This window comes from Protopterus annectens, chromosome 9.part0 (genome assembly GCF_019279795.1).
Source record: "Protopterus annectens isolate FY-2018-M chromosome 9.part0, PAN1.0, whole genome shotgun sequence".
Classification (NCBI taxonomy): Eukaryota; Metazoa; Chordata; order Ceratodontiformes; family Protopteridae; genus Protopterus; species Protopterus annectens.
The window spans coordinates 820,886,616-820,896,882 of record NC_056743.1 but is presented as its reverse complement, the minus strand read 5'-3'; the positions used below and the strand labels follow the sequence as shown (position 1 = coordinate 820,896,882).

Genomic DNA, 10,267 nt, shown 5'->3' with positions numbered 1-10,267 from the left:
CTTCTGATGTTTAACTTTCTATGTAACTGCACCAATTACAAGAGCCACAAGGAGTGGTATTCTTACTACCATCTACATACCTATTTTCCTTGGAGTAACATAGCCTCCTCTTAATAGACTTATCATTCCTGAAACTAAATTTAGGAACATCATCCACTAGAGCAGCAATATCATGGCCCGTCAGCAACACTTGCCAGTGTCTTTTAATAATATCCACATATCTATTCACATCTACTGAGTATTTTAACGAAATTCTCAAATTCATGGGCCTAGTGATATTTATACCAGCACAAAATTCCTTCCTCTTAGAAAAATAAGGTCTGGCTTGTTTACCACATCTATTGATTGCTCCTGATACACGTTCAGCTAAAAACTTATCACTATAGCCCCTCTCTTTCAAGTGTTTAGTAACCCTCTCTACTTCTTTAGAGAAGTCTTAATTCCTAACATTCAATCTAGATGCCCTCATCACTTGATTTGTGACCACATTCGTAAAAATTTGTGGAGGGTGTGCACTGCTACGGTGTAAATGGTGGTTCACATAACACTCTTTCGTATGTTGCTTCGTGTAAACCTCACCTTCTAAACCTCTCAAAACAGTCGCATCTAAAAGATCCATATTGCTATGAGATATATTATGTGTAAAACGTAAATACTCAGTTGTTGCATTGACATACACCATAAAAACTGAAAAAAGTTCTATATGTCCACCCCATAAAATAAACACATCATCGACGAATCTTTGTTGGATGCATTTTCAAATGCCCCTAAAGCTCCTGATTATCTGCCCCTAGCTCCAAAAAAAAAAAAAAAACTGATAAGGTTTAATCGGGTGTCTTGAGGACTGTAATTTTTTGTACAGGTGTACTGCTGCTGACCCTTCAGCCTCTGAGAAGCCCTCTCAATTGTTTGCTTTTCCCAAATTACTGTCTTCTGATAAAGACAGCAGAACCAGGAAAAGGCTGGGTAAGAAAGTTTACACCTCCGTTACCTTAGCTTTTAGGCCTAGTACGTATCGGACCCATCTGTCCAGGTATGTGTTGGCTCTCCTTTCTCAGGCTTGTTAGGTTATTTCTGATCTCTCAGACTCTGCAGTTAAAACTTCTACACTTTCCACATTGAGGATGTCCTCACAGGTGCGTCATCATTCCCTTACGTGTAGTTATGATGCAGTAGACACCTCTTCTAGGGCTGCTGCTATTGTTTCATTGATGAGGAGGTATTTTGGCTTTGACTTCGACAATTGCCTGATGATGTCAAGGCTAAGTTGATGGATGCCTCTTTTGATAAGAAACACTTGTCTGGGGAAGCTGCTGATTGTTTAAGCCCCTTAAGGATAAGAAGAAGGCCTTACAGGAACGTGAACATGTGTGTCTCTCCTGTTCCTAATTTTCAGAGAAACTACCCAGATAAACCTGCCTTTGTTCACAGGCAATCCCGTTATCCTCCTCTTAAGGGCAAAGAGTAGCAAGTGGGCTCCTCCTGCTAAGGCTACTCAGACTTCAGGAGTTCAGAAGTCTTCCTTTCCAGATAAAAAAATGTGCTATTTGACTATCTGTCTCTTTTCAGCCATGTTCCTCATTTTCTTCGCCTTTCTCTCTTCCTGTTTGGCTTCAGATTACTCAAGATTCATGGTTTCTGTCCATTAATCGCCAGGGGTGTTTCATGGTGTGGAAATTCCATCCCCTTTTTATGGGCATTCCTCAGCCTCCTGTGGAACAACTTCCCTTTTTCGTTCCCTGCCGTACTTCAAGACATTTTGACTGTGGGTACTGTTCAGGAGGTGTCTGTGTCCCAAAGGGGCAGGCGGTATTACTACAAGACATTTCTAGTACCCAGAAAAGAGGGTACTTGGAGACTGATTCTTGACCTCGGTTTACTATCATGTTATCAAACTGCACTTCGTAAAGCCATCATATACTCATCTCACATCCAGAAAAACTGAGATACCAAAATTCATTATATCCGAAAAAACACCAAATGTTGACTTTCCCAGTCGTTGTGGACCTAGAAACCATCGCTACCATGGGTTGAGAGGGGGGGTGAGATTTTGCATTCCAGAACATTTGCATTTGGGATTTTCACCATTCATTGTTCAGACATTGTGGAGTCAGTGACGTGCCATTCCAGATGATGATAAACCCTAGACCCCTCTCATCTCAACTCCTTTTCTGAAGTGCCCACTTTTTGAAAGCTATCCCTTCAGACTCTGTTCCCTCTTTTGTTTCCTCAGGCTTATATGATGTCTTTGGATCTCAAGGATGCTTATCTCCAAATTCCGATCCATCCCCTTTTCAGGAAGGTTTTGCATTTCTCGGTTTCCTGACCTTTTCAGTTCTTTGCCTTGCCTTTGACCTTTGGTATTGTCAAAGGGAAATTGTGCCTGTTAAACTTGGTCGACGACTTTGAAACAGTCACCAAAACCATGGACGATGGGAAGACTATGCACATCACCTACCTTGACCTAGACAAATCTTTTGACAACATTCCTCATATGGGCATAATAGATGAATTCTCTCCAACCCATATGCTACCAAATGGTAGCTAAATGGCTCACTGATGGAACACACACACTCAAAGTAGGGGAAGCCACCTCAGTAGTAGACCCATAAGGAGTGGTGTACCCCAAGGATCAGTCTTGGTGCCTCTACTGTTTGGGATATACTTTTCTGAGGTGTAAGCCAAAAACCAGTGGTCTGTGGCTGACCAGGTTTACAAATGACTGTAAGCTGGGTGCTTTATGAAATTCCCCTAGTTATGTGAATATCCTCCAAGAGGGCCTTACCCAAATTAATGACTGGTGCCAGAAGCATGGCCTCAAACTGAATGCCCTGAAATGCATCCATTATCCCCTTTGGAGAAGATGTCATCCCCACTAATTATCGCACTAATAACAATATACTAAGCATGCATTCAGTCGTGAGGGACTTGGGCACCCAGGTTGATAGCAATCTGACTTTTGGACCACCATGTTGTTCCATTGTACGGAAGGCTTTTCTACATGGCCCACCTCATAAATAAGGGTATTACATCCATGAACAAGGTCATAACATACCTGTACTCCTCTCTTATCAGACCCATTATTGAGTATAATGCCCCCTTTGGCATGTACCTTGCCAAGTGCATGCAGCAGTTGGAAAGACCACAGAGGTTCTTGACCAGGAAAATCCAGGGCTCATACACCTCTCCTATACAGATGGACTCAAAGCCATGTCCCTCTACTCACTGGCATACAGACTACTCAGAGGTGACCTTTGTCTGGCATACAAGGCCATTTCAGACCCAGCCTTGATGGGGTTGCTGCATATCTGTAATACAAACTCCACTTGTGCAACCCACACGCAAGGCCTTAATCTGGTCTGTGACATTAATGGAACTTGTTGGTGGGATAGATTTGTGTACCAAAGACTCCCCCAGTCTGTGGAATAGACACCCTCTTCATGTCAAGCAGAGTACCTCTTTAGCTCTCTTTAAGAGGAACTTGACTGGAATGGAAACGGGGAAATATTCCCCTGGGATCCTACCTGTGTCCCTGCTGGATGGGGAAACAGGTGTTGACGTTGAGGGAACATGGGTGAAATTCTTGGCTAGGCTTATAAGGTCCTCCGGGCCAATAGCGTAGTATCATCCCATGAACCCAAGGGTATTCATTAAATGCCTTGCTCCTGTGATTGCTTTTTGCAGGCTTCAAGGGATCCAAGCATTTCCTTAGTTGGAAGACTTGCTGATTCAGGCCTCCTCTCCAGAGATCCTGTTGCAAAGTCTTTATTTTGCCATTTCCCTTCCGCAGAGCATGGGTTTCACAATAAACTTCAAAAAGTCTTCTCTGACTCCTCCTCAGGAAAATGTCTTTCTGGGTTGCGGGATTCAGACAGTGCCTATGCTGGCAAACCTGCCTCATCCAAAAGCCTTAACTCTTTTTCCTTTATTTCAGACTCTTCCTTTGGTCTCCATTACAGCCAGTGAGTTTCTGTGAGCTCTGGGTTTCATGGCATCCACCATTCCTATACTCCTTTCAACTAACAGCTGTGGAATATCAGTCCAGTTGCTTATTTGTGCATTCATAAAATGATTGCAGGCTGTTCCTTCCTGCTTCTCTGGTATAGCTGAAAATCTCAAGTTTTCCCTATGTGCTATGTTCTCTAATTCTATTATTTTTTTGAAACGTCTCTTCCTGAGCAGTCTCCTTTTCAGGCAGCCTTTTCTTCAGTTCAGCCTCTGAGTTCTGCAACTTTATCATCTCATTTGAATTATCTGTTTAAAGCTTCCCTTTTTTCCAACCTTTTGTCATTTGTGTTGGTATACTCCACTATTGTTCCGTTTATTTTAACCAGGACTGGGTACAGTTGTGTTACAGCTTCCTGTAGGTTACTGGAATTCATGTCTGGATATTGCATTGCTTTTTGCTGAACAGCTGCAGAACTTTCCCCAGTCAGTGTTTCTTCCTCACTTTTTGTACCAGATTTTTTTCCAGTTCCTCTGTATTTTTTATTCCTGTAATCCAGGCAGTACACTTACTAGTCAGTTACTGAAATTTACCCGTAAACACAAGTCTACTGGCCTTCTCTGCTGAGTTTCTGTTTTCAGACTGGGAAAGCTAGAATTAAGCTGTTACTCAATCTGCAGCCATCTTGAAAGTCCGAAGGCTCTTTTGTTGGCCCTTACTTCTGTGTCTGAGCTTCTAACCCTTATGTTTTTTTCTGCTTTTTTTGGTGTTTCATAAGGACAGCATGTCCTTGCATACTAATCCTCCTTTTGTTTCCAATGTGGTTAATGAGTTGTTACTTAATCAGTCTGTTAATTTGCCTTCTTTATTCTCCTCTCCACAATCTGACAGTGAGAGGATGCTGCATACTTTGGATGTGCATAGACAACTGAGATTTTGTTTGGATAAGACTGAGTCTGTCAGGAAATCTTATCAGTTCATTTTTTTCATCCTAGGTCCCTAGGTTTAGCTGTCACTTTTCTGGCATAGCTAACTTGGGGTACCTTGTGATATTGTATAATAGCAGTATGAAAGACAGTTCTTTTAGGCCTTACTTCAGCTATGAGGGTGTCTGAGCTTCAGGCCCTTGTGGTTATTCCTCCTTTTTTTTTAGTTTATCATAGGGACACAGGGTGTCTCTTCATACTACTACGTCTTTTATGCCCAAGGTGGTTAATGAATTCTCTTAATCTATTAATTTGCCCAGTTTTTTTCCCTTCTCCATAGTCTACCAGTGGTTCTTCCCACCTTGAATTTGCACAGACAGCTCAAATATTATTTGGATATGACTTAAGGCCAAGCAACTTTGTTTTTTTTTATTGTAGATCTCTAGGTTTGGCTGTTTCTGTGCAAAATATTTCTTCATATTTCTCCAGGGCCATTTCTTTTTCATACTTCTTTCATAGGAAAAGCCTTTCTGCTTTTGTAAAGGCTAAATCTAGCAGGGCTGTGGCTTTCTGTGGTGCTTTTTTAAAAGGATTAGATACCAGTTCCATCCTTGAGGCTGCTACTTGGATTTCTATCCATACCTTTACAAAACATTGCAAGCTGTATGTGATTTCCAGGGCTAGAGCTGGCTTTGCCAAGGCTATCCTGCATGGTTTTCTTGAGGGTACTGCTGGGACTTCCTTCCTCCCAAGTTTCCCCTTGAGCTTTTGTACTCTCCCTTTAGTGAAGAATACTGCAATAGTGATAAGATAGGACATACTACAATTGTGTAAAATCTTGCCATAACAGTGTATGTCCTCCCTTTTACTGTTACAGTATTCACACCCTCCCCCCTTTTCACTACTTCATTAACTGTTGTCTTTCTGGATGCACATGTTCCTCCTTTTCTCCTTGAACTGTTGGTCCTCCTATGACTTTTCATTTCTGAGGTATGTACGTCCATATGTCACCTTTATGCCCTATGCTGTGAGCGGAGAGCATACGTGTGACGTACGATGTCCTTGGAAAAACCTAAGGCTTTGGTATACTTGGCTGGACATTGTGCTGCCCTTGGCAGGGGATCCCTTTAGTGAAGAATATTGCAACAGTGATGGGAAGGGCATCTACTGTTATGGTAAGACTTTACACAACCATACTTTCCTTATAAGAAATATGATTTTTTTGCAAGAATAGCTTTTTTGTTTAATCGTCATCTAGAATACCAGAGAACATTTTCAGTTAGACTGAGTGAGCAAGCTAACTAAAGAATTATTTATTGCTTTTGTTGATCAAGAGCCTGTCTGGGCAAGCAAACCCTTTTCATTGGTAGCCTGGGGAGAAAAGCTTCACAGTTAGACAAAATTTCCTGTATTACAGTATAAAGGAAAATGTACAGGAACAGATTCGGATTAGGTTACATGCAATGTGAGGAAAGTAGCAGTAAAAGAAATACAAGAATGTTTACATTTACATTCAGGATGAAACAAATATAAGAAATATATTTGCGTTTACATTCCTGTAAGTCTGAGTTTGGCCTTAGGTGGTAGGGTTCCTTGACATGGGATCCTTAATGATTGCAAAGATGTTTAGAGAGTTTTAGTAGGACCTATACACTGCTGAAATCTAGTGGGGGAAGCTTGAGTGATTCAGGGCTATTTGACTGCAGCGAAGTTGTTAATATTTGTAGAGCAAGCAAATGTTTAGACAGATCCTATCATGCTGAAGAAATTTTGGAGAAGATGAAAATGCAAACACTGGTCAGGGCTCCAGAGAATGAAAGGCTTCCAGTTGGAATTTGGAGACTAGATGATTCCATTTTCAATAAAAATGTTAAGGTTATTATGTTGTTTAGTCCTGGTAGTAAGTAGTAATAGTGATATTATCAAAGAACGAGAAGGCTTATACTAATGTCTTGTTACTAATGCTTAATTATGCAAGTTATGTATGTCTATTATTGCACCTTGTTTAACTGGAAACATATTTAATGTTTTGAAAACTGAATCAGAGTGAAAGCTGCCATCTGAATCCTGAGAAGGCCTTTGACAGGTTTGAATGTTATTATTTTAATGTGAGAATCAATAATGTTTGGATTTCCAGATTTTTTTTAATTATTAGTCCATTTGTATTGGTTCTTCAGTAGGTGTTAAAATACATGGACATATTTTGGTACACTTTAAATTGTCACGCAGGACTCCTCCGGTTCCATTGTAGCTGATAATGTTTGCATTGCATTTGGAACAGTTAGCTAGTATGATTAAGAAGTCTTGCATGAGAGGTCATCCAATAGCAGTGGAGAAATGAAAATATCTTTATTTACAGATGAGGTCCTTACATATTTGCCTAGTATTGAGCAAAATTTATGTACCCCTTTTTCAAGTCTGCAAAGGTTTGGCTGCTTTTTAAGGTATAAGATAAGTAAATACGAGAGCACTAATTCTCCACTAACTTTGAGCCTCCTAGGACATTAAACATGAATTTTTTTTTTTAATATGTGAATCAAAGTTTATAGGTAGATGGTTGGATAAATCTAGTCAGGATTCAGTTAGAAAGACAAATGGATTTTAGAAAGTGGAAAATGGTGGGGTTGGAGTTAAATCAGTGAATTCAGAAATGCCCTACACTGACCGCCTCAAAAAACTCCAGCTTTACTCCGTAGCATATCGCCTACGCCAAGGTGATCTCTGCCTAACATATAAAGCTATTTCAAACCAAGAGCTGTTGGACATGCTACACCTAAATAAATCCCAATCCCTCCAAGCTACACGCTCTAGGGACCTAAACCTCGTCACCACAATAAACAGGGCATGCTGGTGGGATAGATTCCTGTCCCAGAGACTTCCCATACTCTGGAACAGGCTACTCATCTATGTCAAGCAAAGTTCTTCATTAGCACTCTTCGAGAAAAATCTTGATGAGTGGATGGGAAATAGGAAATACACCCCGGGGATCACTTCTGTGTCTCTGCTCAACAGTGGCACAGGAAAATAACTTTCTTGGGTGGCGTAAGCCAGGGAACCTTGTTGGCTAGGCTTACGTAGGCCCTTGGGCCGATAGCCTAGTACCTACCTATGAATAGTTTGATTTTCCAGACCCTTATTTGTATGCTAATCGAAATATTATTTCTGTTATAAATAGAATATCATTACATTTCAAAATAGAAAGGTTTATCTAGTTTAATGAGGGGAAATAATGAAAAATTTCCTAGAGCTATTTTCTGTTCCTAGTTTTTTGTCAAGGAAAGAGCTCCCTTATGTATTGATATGGGCATTCAGTACATAGAAGCACAGCTGAATAGCAAAGAATTAAAAGAGTGGTTCTTTATCTGTCGGCTGTATGAAACTACGTATCCTGTAGAAGAAATTTCAAGATTTTGGAAGGAGAGGAAGATTAAATTAGTTTATGGGGAACAAAAGAGGAGAGGTAGGTGGAAGAATTAATGGAATTGTATGAAACTGTAATAAAGCTGGAATGACTGGAAGAACTGGAAAGAATGTATTTATCTTTAATTACCCTGAACTGTACTGAACAAGTGCCAGTCTCTCTTGTGTGACAAATCTTCTTGTACTTTTTAGAATAAATGTCTGCACAAATGATCTGACGAAGACTATTTATTATGTAGTAGCAGCATACAGTGGAGGTAGATATCAGCCCAGTGCTGATAAACTGAAGTAGATCAAATTATGCTGTCCATAGCTCCTGCGCTCATTAAACTGTCCATAGCTTTTGTGCTCAGAATTGTTCCTTTCCTCCTGATTTGCAGAATTAATACTTACTGGCATTTTTTTCCTGACTTCTGTGGACTGCACTGCAATGATTTTCTTTGTATCAGTCTGAGTAGTTTCTCTCCTAATAACAATATATATATTTTTTTCTGAACATATCGATAGTAATTATTGCTGGTCTCTTTATGTACATTTAAGTTAGATTGGTATTTGCAGAGATCTGAACTTCATTTCATTGGCATCATCTGTTCCCACAGTATGCTGGCTAGTAAGCTGATGCTAGACTGTAGCATGATTGTGTTCACTTTTACTAATGAGTTATGACAGCTGCTCATCGTTTTGTCTCCTATAGAAATCTTTATATAGAATGGTACAGTAGGTTAGAATTTGCTAATAGTTGGGTAGCTGGCACATATAAAATTGTTGTAATGTATATATTTTTATTTTACTAGTCACTGATTGTAGCATTGTAGTAGCTTATAACGTGCTGCTATGACAACACGCTACATCAGTTCCTACGCAGATTGAAGTGAATTTGGAAGCAGCAACACATAGTAAAGAGTGGTAGTAATGTTTCGATTCAGAATTTTTTTATACATCTACTGATCTGTTTAGTAAGTAGTATATGCTTTATAGATTTTTTGTTCAAAGGAATTGAATATTGATTTTAGGGTTTTGATTTGAAGCAGTTGATACTTCCTCTGTTTCTGTGTAAGTTTCCCAATGAACATGTGTTGCTTGTTTGATTTCTGTTTATAATTGCCTTTGATAAATGTCTTTATGGTCTGAAGAAGAGGTTTTATGTACCGTGAAAGTGCTCACCACTTTTTATTTAATAAAATTACTTTGTTCTTCGCCATTGGTGGTCATTTGGTTCGCTGTTGGGATTAAATGTTTTATGTAAGAAGATCCATACTAATTTGGTGATGACCATCTCTGAACTCTACTCCTGTAACATGTGCATCACAAAGTATAATTGACGTATACTGTATTTACTTTTTTCTGTAAATCTTCAGCTAATCCTGTACATTTATATTTTAATTTTCTATTTGCTCAGATAGTCATCTGCATTTTTAATTTGTCTTAATGTATTTATGTGCTGTAGTGGTAGAAGTACATTTAATAAAAGCTATGTTTTCTGCATTTCAGATTTGTACCTTTGCATACCCTGTCAGTATATTTTTAATTTTCTGTTTAATGTACAATAATTATTATGCAATATGCACTGTAATTTGTAACAAATTAAGCCTGATCTGTCTTGTCTTGGGTATATTAAATAACTATAAATTATTCGTTGGGTAACTTAACTTGATAATCCTGTTAAAAATTCTGTCGCTTTACCCTTAAAAATTAATGACCGAATAATGTGAGTTGTGATGTAATACTGCATACTCTGTTCTAATTATATATGCATACTATTTATCTATGTTGTATACTATTTGTGTGTTGCAAACTATTAATGCTTTTAGAAATTTATAACCGAGTATGAATGTTGTATTCTAAAATCTGACTGAAGTGTATTAAACTGAACATTTAAAATAACGGAGTCTGAATGTCATGTTCCAAAACTTGACTGAAATTTACACTGAAGTGATGTATATTTATGCTGAACATCTGAAAGAGCTGTGTGTAT

At 39.1% G+C, this 10,267-nt stretch overlaps 1 protein-coding gene across 1 annotated transcript in view; it reads left to right on the top strand.

Moving 5' to 3' along the window:
- Positions 1-10,267, top strand: part of LOC122811561 (sentrin-specific protease 1-like) — a gene marked incomplete in the record, with an annotated part of 1,729,916 nt that overhangs the window by 54,583 nt on the left and 1,665,066 nt on the right.